Source organism: Kogia breviceps, chromosome 5 (assembly GCF_026419965.1).
Source record: "Kogia breviceps isolate mKogBre1 chromosome 5, mKogBre1 haplotype 1, whole genome shotgun sequence".
NCBI lineage: Eukaryota > Metazoa > Chordata > Mammalia > Artiodactyla > Physeteridae > Kogia > Kogia breviceps.
Genome location: NC_081314.1, coordinates 15,879,351 through 15,892,807, shown reverse-complemented (window position 1 = coordinate 15,892,807; position 13,457 = coordinate 15,879,351). Strand labels below are relative to the sequence as shown.

Sequence of the window (13,457 nt, the reverse complement as noted above, 5' to 3'; positions counted from 1 at the left end):
CTTCTAAAATAGTTTTTTAGCAAAATCTGAGCTTATAATTTGGCCACCTATAAAACATTTTGAAATGTTGCACTAAAACAGAAACTGTCCTTACATGAAATAAATTATTTGTTGTGGAAATTTTATTGGAAAATTATGAGAAAACAAAAGTTATTTTTATAAAAAAGTGAAAGATCTTCAATTAAGCCCACGAACAACTGCCTGGAGAATACCAGACCTTTCTTATAACATCAAAGATGAATTGATTTAATTTTAAAAATTGCAAATACATTTCTTTATCTTTAGATGAATCGTATCTCAGTTAACACTTTGGGAATGTTCTGTCTCAGAGGACTTCCAGATTTACCAAGAAATGTTGACAATTTGAGGTCTTAAAATAAAAATATCACACTTATGGTGTGTCTTTCAATTTTATATATCTATCAAAGAAGAATTTCAGCTAGATATGAAAAAACCATTTTTTTCCACAATGGAAGGTGCTCTAGCTTTGTAACATCAAAAATCCAGAGTCACTGGAATGTTCAAAAGACTGATGTTTCTCATTGCTTTGTTATACTGTATAATACATATTAGAAATGTGCTCAGTTTTCTGAAGCAGACTATGACAGTGTCATGAACATAGTTGCTAAAATCATACAGCACCTGTGTAAATGCTATACCAGTTTGCAGAACCACTGAAACAAAATGACTTTAACAATCTTGTGTTTTTTGCCAATGCTTATTGGTTGAGCCATGGAAGAGTTACAAAGACTAACTGTACTGTTAACCTGAATTCAATATTTTCTTGAAATAAACAAACAAAATGTTTGCCAAATGCTCAATAACCGAACACAAAAATGGTAGTGTGGTTTATGTTTTCTCACCAATATCACTCTACATATGAATAAGCTAAATTTGAAGCTCCACAACTACAGGGCTCAAGCACTCTGGAGCCCATGCACCACAAGGAAAGACCCCACGTGCTGCAACTAAGACCCAATGCGGCCAAAAATAAATAAATAAATAAATATTTTAAAATTAAATTAAATTAAAATACATTTGAAGCTCCAAAGAAAGGAAAAGCATATCTATGACAAGCTAATAGGTTATGAAAATTTACAGTGAAATAAAAACTTTTCATAACACAAATCAACATTGACTTTACACACATTTTCTAATATTATGGTAGAAGATTTTAGTTTTAATCCACAGTGCATATCAATTGGCTGTAAAAACTACAAGAAAACTTTGAGGAACTTTTTGTTGCTACTGACTGATTTAGAGCTGCTTTTCAGTTTTGCAGTACCCTTCTGAATTAAATAGAAGAGTTAGTGAATTTAAGTTGGGTATAGTTTTCAAGCAGATATACCTTTACTTCAGTCAAACCAATTATTCTAAAAAAGATGAGCCAGTTTTGTAAATGTGGATGTAAATATTAAAGGAAAGAAGTTTTCTGTACTTGATTCAGGTGCTAGAAAACTTTTAGGTATGTATAGAACAATTTGAGTATATAAGTCTATTTTTGAACTAGGCTTCGTGAAATCTAAATACAGATCAAATACTTCTGATGAAAATTTAGTATCTGAATTGAGGTGTGCTGTAAATTAAATATATACCATATTTCAATGACTTACAATGAAAAACAGTGTGAAATACCTAATAATGTTATTGATTACATGTTGAAATGATAATATTTTGGATATTAAATAAAATATATTAAAATGTATTCCATTGGTTTCTTTTTACTTTTTAACTTGGTTACATGAAAATGCGAAATTATTTATGTGGCTTGCATTACGTTCCTATTCGAGACAGCTGTACTAATATATCCCCCCTCAGACCTTCTTCTAAAAGACATGCTAGCCTTGAACAAATGACCATTTTAGGAAAGATGACTAAAATAAGGATGACTGAGTAGCCTCTATATAACAAGTACTAAGATAGATGTTTTATACAAACTATTTCACATTTAACAGGTGAGGAGTTTGAGTAGTTATTTAACTTGCTCAAAGTCACTCAAATAGTTAGTAGTAGTAGTGAGATTCAAATTGAAATCTCTCTGGCTCCAATGTCTATGCACTCACTTCATTCCCTATATATACTCTAAAATACCTGCTACTATGGCTATACTTGTTCTCAAAAGAAACCTAATATATGAATATAGTAGAGGAGACCAATTTTAAATGTATGCAGACCTAAAGGGAAATGAGTTTCAGTAAAGAATCCTCACTTTCTTTTCCTGTAGTTCTTTATTTAGCATTGACAGGTTTTGTGGTTTTCTTGAAGTAAAAACATAATTCTAAGCATCCACAAACTCTCATTTGGACATGGGATCCCCACAGCCGAATTCCTCCCACCCTTTCTCCAATGGCCTCCAGAAGCCTCAGGAGAGACCCAGTGTTGAAGACCATGCTCCTTAGGGGTGGAGAGAAAGAGCAAAACTAGAGAAATCCTGCGTTTTATTTTCTTCCCTAATCCAAATCATGTTCAGTCAGAGGTTAACCTCAAAGCCACCTGCCTCCATTTCCCAAGACCACTTAAAAACTTTCTATCTAAAAAGAAGGATGGAATTAGACAAGGGGACTTCACTTTACTAATTCATTATAGAACTATTTTCCTTGGGGTAACTTTCCAAATGTCTCTGACATCTCAGAAGAAATTCAATCTGAGGCCTGTAGGTTTTATTCCTACGTTACTTTCCTTGGCTCTTTAATCTATCTACCAAGCCAGGGAAATACTAATAGAAAAAGCCAGCAATATATTCCATGTAATCTATAGTGATAGATTAATCTATATTACCATATAGTGATATAGTAATCTACAGTGATATATATTTCTGGGTAAAGAAAAGTAGGTAGGGGCTTCCCTGGTGGCGCAGTAGTTAAGAATCCACCTGCCAGAAACGGGCGTGAGCCGCGGCTGTCGGCACGGACAGTAGAGACGGGTGTCGGACGCTAAGGTTGCTGCTGCCACCACCAAGAGGCCTGTGTGTGAGCACAGGTCACTCTCCACACCGGCCCTCCCGGGAGTCCGTTCAGTCCGCCACTGCCGGGGTCCCGGGATCCAGGGACAGCTTCCCCGGGAGAACGCACGGCGCGCCTTGGGCCTGTGCAGCGTCACGTCGGCCTCTGCCGCCGCGGACTCACCCCGCCCCCGTGCCACTCCCTCCCCCCAGCCTGAGTGAGCTGGAGCCCCCGAATCAACTGCTCCTTTAACATCGTTCTGTCTGAGCGAAGGGCAGTCGCCCTCGGACAACCTACACGCAGAGGCGGGACCAAGTCCAAAGCTGAACCCCAGGAGCTGTGCGAACAGAGAGGAGAGGGGCAGGTCTCTCCCAGCAGCCTCAGAAGCGGCGGATTAAAGCTCCACAATCAACTTGAAGTGCCCTGCATCTGTTGAAAACCTGAATAGACAACGAATCATCCCAAGTTGAGGAGGTGGACTTTGGGAGCAAGATATACTATTATTTTCCCCTTTTTTTTCTTTTTGTGAGTGTGTATGTGAGTGCTGCTGTGTGAGATTTTGTCTGTATAGCTTTGCTTTCACCATTTGTCCTAGGGTTAGACCGACCCATTTTTCTGTTTTTTTTTTTTTTGTTTCTTTTTTTTAAAGGAAATTTTTCTTCTTAATAATTATTTTTTATTGTAATAACTATACTTTATACTACTCTGTCTTCTCCCTTTCTTTCTTCCTTTCTTCCTTCCTTTCTTCCCTCCTTCCCTCCTTTCTTCCTTCCTTCCCCCCTTCTTTCCTCCCTTCCTCTCTTCCTTCCTCCCTTTCTTCCTCTGCACCTTCCTTCCTTCCTTCCTTCCTTCATTCCTTCCTTCCTTTCTTCCCTCCTTCCCTCCCTCCCTCCCTCCTTCCTTCCTTTTCTTTCCTTTCTATTTATTCTACCTTTTATTTTGAGCCGTGTGGATTAAAGGTTCTTGGTGCCCCAGCCAGGCACCAGGGCAGTGTCCCTGAGGTGGGAGAACCAACCTCAAGACACTAGTCCACAAGAGATCTCCCAGCTCCACGTAATATCAGACGGCGAAAATCTCCCAGAGATCTCCATCTCAACACCAAGACCCAGCTTCAATCAAGGACCAGCAAAGAACAGTGCTGGACACCCTATCCCCAACAGAGAGCAAGACAGGTCTACAGCCCCATCCATTAGCAGAGAGGCTGCCTAAAGTCATAATAAGGTTACCAACATCCCCAAACACACCACCAGACGAGGACCTGCCCACCAGAAAGACAAGATCCAGCCTCATCCACCAGAACAGAGGCACTAGTCCCCCCAACCAGGGAATCTACTCAACCCACTGAACCAACCTTAGCCACTGGAGACAGCCACCAAAAACAACAGGAACTACGAACCTGCAGCGTGCAAAAAGGAGACCCCAAACACAGTAAGATAAGCGAAATGAGAAGACAGAAAAACACACAACAGATGAAGGAGCAAGATAAAAACACACCAGACCTAACAGATGAAGAGGTAATAGCCAATCTACCTGAAAGAGAATTTAGAATAATGATGGTGAAGATGATGCAAAATCTTGGAAATAGAATAGACAATTTGCAAGAAACAGTTAACAGGGACCTAGAAGAAATAAAGAGGAAGCAAGAAACGATGAGCAACACAATAAATGAAATGAAAAATACTCTAGACGGGATCAGTAGCAGAATAACTGAGGCAGAAGGACGGATAAGTGACCTGGAAGATAAAATAGTGGAAATAACTACTGCAGAGCAGAAGAAAGAAAAAAGAATGAAAAGAACTGAGGACAGTCTCAGAGACCTCTGGGACAACATTAAACGCACCAACATTCGAATTATAGGGGTCCCAGAAGAAGAGAAAAAGAAAGGGACTGAGAAAATATTTGAAGAGATTATAGTTGAAAACTTCCCTAATATAGGAAAGGAAATAATCAATCAAGTCCAGGAAGCACAGAGAGTTCCATACAGGATAAACCCAAAGAGAAACACGCCAAGACACATAATAATCAAACTGTCAAAAATTAAATACAAAGAAAACATATTAAAAGCAGCAAGGGAAAAACAACAAATAACACACAAGGGAATCCCCATAAGATTAACATCTGATCTTTCAGCAGAAACTCTACAAGCCAGAAGGGAGTGGCAGGACATATTTAAAGTGATGAAGGAAAAAAACCTACAACCAAGATTACTCTACCCAGCAAGGATCTCATTCAGATTTGATGGAGAAATTAAAACCTTTACAGACAAGCAAAAGCTGAAAGAGTTCAGCACCACCAAACCAGCTCTACAACAAATCCTAAAGGAACTTCTCTAGGCAAGAAACACAAGAGAAGGAAAAGACCTACAAGAACAACCCGAAACAATTAAGTAAATGGTAATAGGAACATACATATCAATAACTACCTTAAATGTAAATGGATTAAATGCTCCCACCAAAAGACACAAACTGGCTGAATGGATACAAAAACAGGAGCCATATATATGCTGTCTACAAGAGACCCACTTCAGACCTAGGGACACATACAGACTGAAAGTAAGGGGATGGAAAAAGATATTCCATGCAAATGGAAATCAGAAGAAAGCTGGAGTAGCAATTCTCATATCAGACAAAATAGACTTTAAAATAAAGACTATTACAAGAGACAAAGAAGGACACTACATAATGATCAAGGGATCGATCCATGAAGAAGATATATCAATTGTAAATACTTATGCACCCAACATAGGAGCACCTCAATACATAAGGCAAATACTAACAGCCTTAAAAGGGGAAATCGACAGTAACACAATTATAATGGGGGACTTTAACACCCCACTTTCACCAATGGACAGATCATCCAAAATGAAAATAAATAAGGAAACACAAGCTTTAAATGATACATTACACAAGATGGACTTAATTGATATTTATAGGACATTCCATCCAAAAACAACAGAATACACATTTTTCTCAAGTGCTCATGGAACATTCTCCAGGATTGATCATATATTGGGTCACAAATCTAGCCTTGGCAAATTTAAGAAAATTGAAATCGTATCAAGTATCTTTTCTGACCACAACGCTATGAGACTAGATATCAATTACAGGAAAAGATCTGTAAGAAATACAAACACATGGAGGCTAAACAATACACTACTTAATAACGAAGTGATCACTGAAGAAATCAAAGAGGAAATCAAAAAATACTTAGAAACAAATGACAATGGAGACACAACGACCCAAAACCTATGGGATACAGCAAAAGCAGTTCTAAGAGGCAAGTTTATAGCAATACAATCATACCTTAAGAAACAGGAAACATCTTGAATAAACAACCTAACTTTGCACTTAAAGCAATTAGAGAAAGAAGAACAAAAAAACCCCAAATTTAGCAGAAGGAAAGAAATCATAAAGATCAGATCAGAAATAAATGAAAAAGAAGTGAAGGAAACAATAGCAAAGATCAATAAAACTAAAAGCTGGTTCTTTGAGAAGATAAATAAAATTGATAAACCATTAGCCAGACTCATCAAGAAAAAAAGGGAGAAGACTCAAATCAATAGAATTAGAAATGAAAAAGGAGATGTAACAACTGACACTGCCGAAATACAAAAGATTATTAGAGATTACTACAAGCAACTGTATGCCAATAAAATGGACAACCTGGAAGAAATGGACAAATTCTTAGAAATGCACAACCTGCCGAGACTGAACCAGGAAGAAATAGAAAATTTGAACAGACCAATCACAAGCACTGAAATTGAAACTGTGATTAAAAATCTTCCAGCAAACAAAAGCCCAGGACCAGATGGCTTCACAGGCGAATTCTATCAAACATTTAGAGAAGAGCTAACACCTATCCTTCTCAAACTCTTCCAACAGATAGCAGAGGGAGGAACACTCCCAAACTCATTCTATGAGGCCAACATCACCCTGATACCAAAACCAGACAAAGACGTCACAAAGAAAGAAAACTACAGGCCAATATCACTGATGAACATAGATGCAAAAATCCTCAACAAAATATTAGCAAACAGAATCCAACAGCACATTAAAAGGATCATACACCATGATCAAGTGGGGTTTATCCCAGGAATGCAAGGATTTTTCAATATACGCAAATCAATCAACGTGATACACCATATCAACAAACTGAAGGAGAAAAACCATATGATCATCTCAATAGATGCAGAGAAAGCTTTTGACAAAATTCAACACTCATTTATGATAAAAACCTTGCAGAAAGTAGGCATACAGGGAACTTTCCTCAACATAATAAAGGCCATATATGACAAACCCACAGCTAGCATCGTTCTCAATGGTGAAAAACTGAAACCATTTCCACGAAGATCAGGAACAAGACAAGGTTGCCCACTCTCACCACTCTTATTCAACATAGTTTTCGAAGTTCTAGCCACAGCAATCAGAGAATAAAAAGAAATAAAGGGAATCCAAATAGGAAAAGAAGAAGTAAAGCTGTCACTGTTTGCAGATGACATGATACTATACATAGAGAATCCTAAGGATGCTACCAGAAAACTACTAGAGCTAATCAATGAATTTGGTAAAGTTGCAGGATACAAAATTAATGCGCAGAAATCTCTGGCATTCTTATACACTAATGATGAAAAATCTGAGAGTGAAATTAAGAAAACACTCCCATTTACCATTGCAACAAAAAGAATAAAATATCTAGGAATAAACCTACCTAAGGAGACAAAAGACTTGTATGCAGAAAACTATAAGACACTGATGAAAGAAATTAAAGATGATACAAATAGGTGGAGAAATATACCATGTTCTTGGATTGGAAGAATCAACATTGTGAAAATGACTATACTACCCAAAGCAATCTACAGATTCAATGCAATCCCTATCAAATTACCACTGGCATTTTTTACAGAACTAGAACAAAAAATTTCACAATTTGTATGGAAACACAAAAGACCCCGAATAGCCAAAGCAACCTTGAGAACGAGAAATGGAGCTGGAGGAATTAGGCTCCCTGACTTCAGACTCTACTACAAGGCTACAGTAATCAAGACAATATGGTACTGGCACAAAAACAGAAATATAGATCAATGGAACAGGATAGAGAGCCCAGAGATAAACCCACACACATATGGTCACCTTATCTTTGATAAAGGAGGGAAGGATATACAGTGGAGAAAAGACAGCCTCTTCAATAAGTGGTGCTGGGAAAACTGGACAGCTACATGTAAAAGTATGAAATTAGAACAATCCCTAACACCACACACAAAAATAAACTCAAAATGGGTTAAAGACCTAAATGTAAGGCCAGACACTATCAAACTCTTAGAGGAAAACATAGGCAGAACACTCTACGACATAAATCACAGCAAGATCCTTTTTGACCCATCTCCTAGAGAAATGGAAATAAAAACACAAATAAACAAATGGGACCTAATGAAACTTAAAAGCTTTTGCACAGCAAAGGATACCATAAACAAGACCAAAAGACAACCCTCAGAATGGGAGAAAATATTTGCAAATGAAGCAACTGACAAAGGATTAATTTCCAAAATTTATAAGCAACTCATGCAGCTCAATAACAAAAAAACAAACAACCCAATCCAAAAATGGGCAGAAGAACTAAATAGACATTTCTCCAAAGAAGATATACAGATTGCTAACAAACACATAAAAGAATGCTCAACCTCATTAATCATTAGAGAAATGCAAATCAAAACTACAATGAGATATCATCTCACACCGGTCAGATTGGCCATCATCAAAAACTCTAGAAACAATAAATGCTGGAGAGGGTGTGGAGAAAAGGGAACCCTCTTGCACTGCTGGTGGGAATGTAAATTGATACAGCCGCTATGGAGAACAGTATGGAGGTTCCTTAAAAAATTACAAATAGAACTACCATACGACCCAGCAATCCCACTACTGGGCATATACCCTGAGAAAACCATAATTCAGAAAGAGTCATGTACCAAAATGTTCATAGCAGCTCTATTTACAATAGCCAGGAGATGGAAGCAACCTAAGTGTCCATCAACAGATGAATGGATAAAGAAGATGTGGCACATATATACAATGGAATATTACTCAGCCATAAAAAGAAATGAAACTGAGTTATTTATAATGAGGTGGATGGACTGGAGTCTGTCATACAGAGTGAAGTAAGTCAGAAGGAGAAAAACAAATACCGTATGCTAACACATATATATGGACTCTAAGGGAAAAAAATGTCATGAAGAGATTAGTGGTAGGACGGGAATAAAACACAGACTTACTCGAGCATGGACTTGAGGATATGGGGAGGGGGAAGGGTGGGCTGTGACGAAGTGAGAGAGTGGCAGGGACATATATACACTATCAAATGTAAATTAGATAGCTAGTGGGAAGCTGCTACATAGCACAGGGAGATCACCTCTGTGCTTTGTGACCACCTAGAGGGGTGGGATAGGGAGGGTGGGAGAGAGGGTGATGCAAGAGGGAAGAGATATGGGAACATATGTATATGTATAACTGATTCACTTTGTTGTAAAGGAAAAACTAACACACTATTGTAAAACAATTATACTCCAATAAAGATGTTAAAAAAAAAAAAGAAAAAAAAAAAAGAATCCACCTGCCAATGCAGGGGACACGGATTCGAGCCCTGGTCCGGGAAGATCACACATGCTGCGGAGCAACTAAGCCCGTGAGCCTCAACTATTGAGCCTGCGCTCTAGAGTCCGCAACCCACAACTACTGAGCCCACGTGCCACAACTACTGAAGCCCGCACGCCTAGAGCCTGTGCTCCACAATAAGAGAAGCCACCGCAATGAGAAGTCCGCACACCACAATGAAGAGTAGCCCCTGCTCGCCACAACTAGAGAAAGACCACGCGCAGCAATGAAGACCCAATGCAGCCAAAAATAAATAAAATTTTTTTTAAAAGTAGGTAAAGTTTCATAGCTGAGAGCCTATCATTTTAAAATTTACTTTTCCTGTTTCAGAGGTTATACCATGTTTGCAGTTTTCTAAGATTTCCAACTGTTTAACACTTGTATTCAAATATCTGCTGCCTTGATTGCAGCTTTCTTTGCTTTCCCTGAGTTTTCTCATGTATGGAGGCAGAAAGGAATACCAGTCCATAGTATTCAGAAACTGTCTTTCACGAGCTCTCTGGAGGCCTTCTCAAGCCTGTGCCCTAAAATGAGGGTCCAGATGGTGTGCCATAGGTGCACTGTGCAAAGGGATTACAAATGTGCCAAGATATTCATCTCTCTCAGTCCTCAGGACAAGTGGCCAGACCCCAGTGTGGTACACAAACATCACTTTCTGTGTCATGAGGAGAAAAATTTTGGACAACGCTACCCTTAAAAAGTGGGTGTTAAACAGAGGGCTTCTACCTCTGCAAGAGGCCCATGTCCCATCTGTCTTCTTCCTTTGGTCTTGCTCCCCTAGCTCTACAGGTGCATACGTCCTCCTCCTGTTCTTCCAGTTTATCCCACTTAGGCCTCCAAATCATAGCCCATCTTCCTTCATTTTCCCTTCTCTTTCACCTTCTTTTTTTTAGTAATATAAAACTTGTCAGTTAATTCTTACACCCTCCTTTTAGAGTACTCCTGCTTCTTCAGGTGATACTATTATCCTATTTGTAGATCTCAAAATCCACCTTGAAGTTGCTACAATCTATCAAGTTAGTATTTACTCTTAGAAAAGAGACTGATAAACTTTGTTCAGTCAATGAACTATGAAAAACTCTCCTCAGGGCAGACTCTTCATCACTGCAAAGTATAAATGACTTCTAATTTTCCATCTGTGAGAACATTATGTATAATGCAGCCCCTATTTTCTTCCTGTATCCTTCTCCCTTAATGAGACATTCAATCCAAGTATCTGACCTGAGCGTAGTTTGCACTGCCCAAAGTATTATATTTCACTTCAGCTAGACCAGTGATGATAGGATTGCTAAGCAAAAAAGTAATTCCTTTCCTCCAAGGTCCTCATTCCTCAATCCCAGATTTTCACTACAAGTTCATGAAAACCAGATTCAACACCACCACCCCCAATGGCCTCAATCCTTTTATTATTTTTAGTCAGAGAATGCCAGTTTGCACAACTTCAGAGGCAACCTCTCACACCACATTCTACACAAGACATTTCAATGATGGCTATACTAAATCTTCTCCACTCTTACTACAAATCCCAAATGTTCTCTCTTCATCATCTAGATCAGTGGTCAGCAAACTGTTGCCTGCGGGCTGCATCTAGCAGGCTTTCTTAAGTTAATGTTTTATGGAACACAGCCATGCCAATTCATTTACTTACTGTCTATGGCTCATTTCATGCTACAACAGCAGAGCTGACCAGTTGTGAGAGACTATATAGACTAAAATGCCTAAATACGTACAATCTGGCCCTTTACAGAAAAGAAGTCAACCAACTCCTGAATCCAGATTACAATTTATTTAAGATATAGAGCACAGGTTTCAAATAATATTCAGTCTGGACCGTATAATATGCTGTAGAACACTGAGTTTTAGTTGCAAACATTAAAAAATCTGATTCCATTTATAAACCTAACATTGTAACTTCTCAAAAAAGCAGATTTAGCTACAGTGGGCTCACATTCCTCGCAGAGTGTACAGTTTAACTGCCCCTTAAGACAGATGGTACACCGCTCTCCAATGTGCCACAGTTCCCACCTAACCTGCTTTATTCATTTTCATTATTTTCCTGATTCTGTGAGCTTAACAGTTTACAACCTCTCAAATGAAATTATTCATTTGCCTTCTCTTTACTCTTCATACTATGATTGTTCATTTTAGGCTAGGCTACGGTGCCCTGCTACTTGGTCAAACACCAGTTTAGATATGGCCATAAGGTATTCTTTAGATGTGATATTTAAATCAATAGACTTTGAATAAAGCAGATTACCCTTCATAACGTGGGTGGGTCTTGTGCAATTAGTTAAAGATCTTAAGAGCAAAGACTGAAATCTTCAAGAAGGGAGGTATTCTGCCTTCAGGTTGCCTTCAGCCTCAACACTGCAACATCAACTCTTCCCTGGGTCTCCGGCCTGCATGCCGGCCTCACAGATTTCAGACTTGCAAGCTTCACAATCTCATGAACCAACTCCTTTAAAATAAATCTCTCTCTGCATATAAATGTACATTCTATTGGTTCTGTTTCTCTCTAGAACCCCACCTAATACACATACCTACAACCTCATCACCAGCTTTTCTGTATCAAAGCAAAAAGCACCTTCCTTCTCTCCAAGGCAAATGATGTCTTTTTGTTCATTTATAGCTCACTCTTGGTCCTGTATGAAGTCCAGCCAAACTGGCTTATAGTACCATAAAAAAGTCTACTCTCTTACATCTATCAACTTTTGCTCAAAGCATACAAGCAGTGGTTTTTTGCCTTTCCGCTTTCCCAAATTTTACTTATTCTTCAACCTCAAGCACAACCCCCATCTGCTTTGTAATGGCTTCCCTGGTTACTCCATCTAAAACAAATTTGTTCCTGTTATCGACTCCTGTATTACTTACTGTCTGTACAGTTTTTAGTAATTACTCTATTGTGACATTATGCCTTAGTGTCTTTTAAGTCTCATATTATTTTTAACTATTAATGTGTTTACATTTAATCTCCCTTACTAGATTGCAAACTCCTAGAAGGTAAGAACAGTGTTCAAAACGTTGTCCTAGGGACTTCCCTGGTGGTCCAGTGGTAAAGAAACTAATCCGCCTTCCAATGTAGGGGACGCAGGTTCGATCCCTGGTGGGGGAACTAAGATCCCACATGCCGTGGGGCAGCTAAGTCTGCATGCCTCAACTAGAGAGCCCCCATACTCTGGAGCCCACGCGATACAACTAAAGAGAGGAAAAAAACCCAGCACGCCACAACTAGAGAGAAGCCCACGCGCCTCAACGAAGAGCCTGTGTGTTGCAAAAAAAAATAAAAAGATCCTGCATGCTGCAAGCAAGAGCTGATGCAGCCAAGATAAACAAACAAACAAAACTTTGTCCTATCTCTAGAATCTATCTAACACCATGCCTACCATCTAAAAGACACAGTTTTGAAAATCAGAAGGTCCCTGAAGTTAATTGGTATAATACTACTTTCTGAATAGAACAAAGCAAGGAGTTGCTCTATCATTAGTTGTTCTTTTCTCATCTTCCCTTCCTTCCTTTTTCACTTCTTTCTTCCCTTCTTCCCTCCATCTCGCTATTTTTTAAGAGTCCCAAGGTGCTAGATGGAATCAGCAACCAGCATAGCTCTGCCATCAGTCCTACTGAGTTTCTGGAGTCAGTACTCCTGGGGCAAGAATACTAGACAATGTATGCTTAATGAAAGCAGAGAACTTATCTGCTTTATTCTAGTTTATCTATTTTATCTGTTCAGTAACAAAAACAGAACCTGGCAGAAAGTAGGTGCTCAAATATTTGTTAGAAGAACTGTTCCATTTATAAACAATGAAACAGAATAGCCACTGTTTTAATGACTATATTAAAGCACTTTAGATTATTTGGCCTTAGATGTCTTTCA

General features: G+C 38.7%; 1 protein-coding gene across 6 annotated transcripts in view; it reads right to left on the bottom strand.

The window, feature by feature from the left end:
* Positions 1-13,457, bottom strand: part of CEP70 (centrosomal protein 70) — a 114,628-nt gene that overhangs the window by 66,312 nt on the left and 34,859 nt on the right. The gene's annotated exons all lie outside the window — the stretch shown is intronic.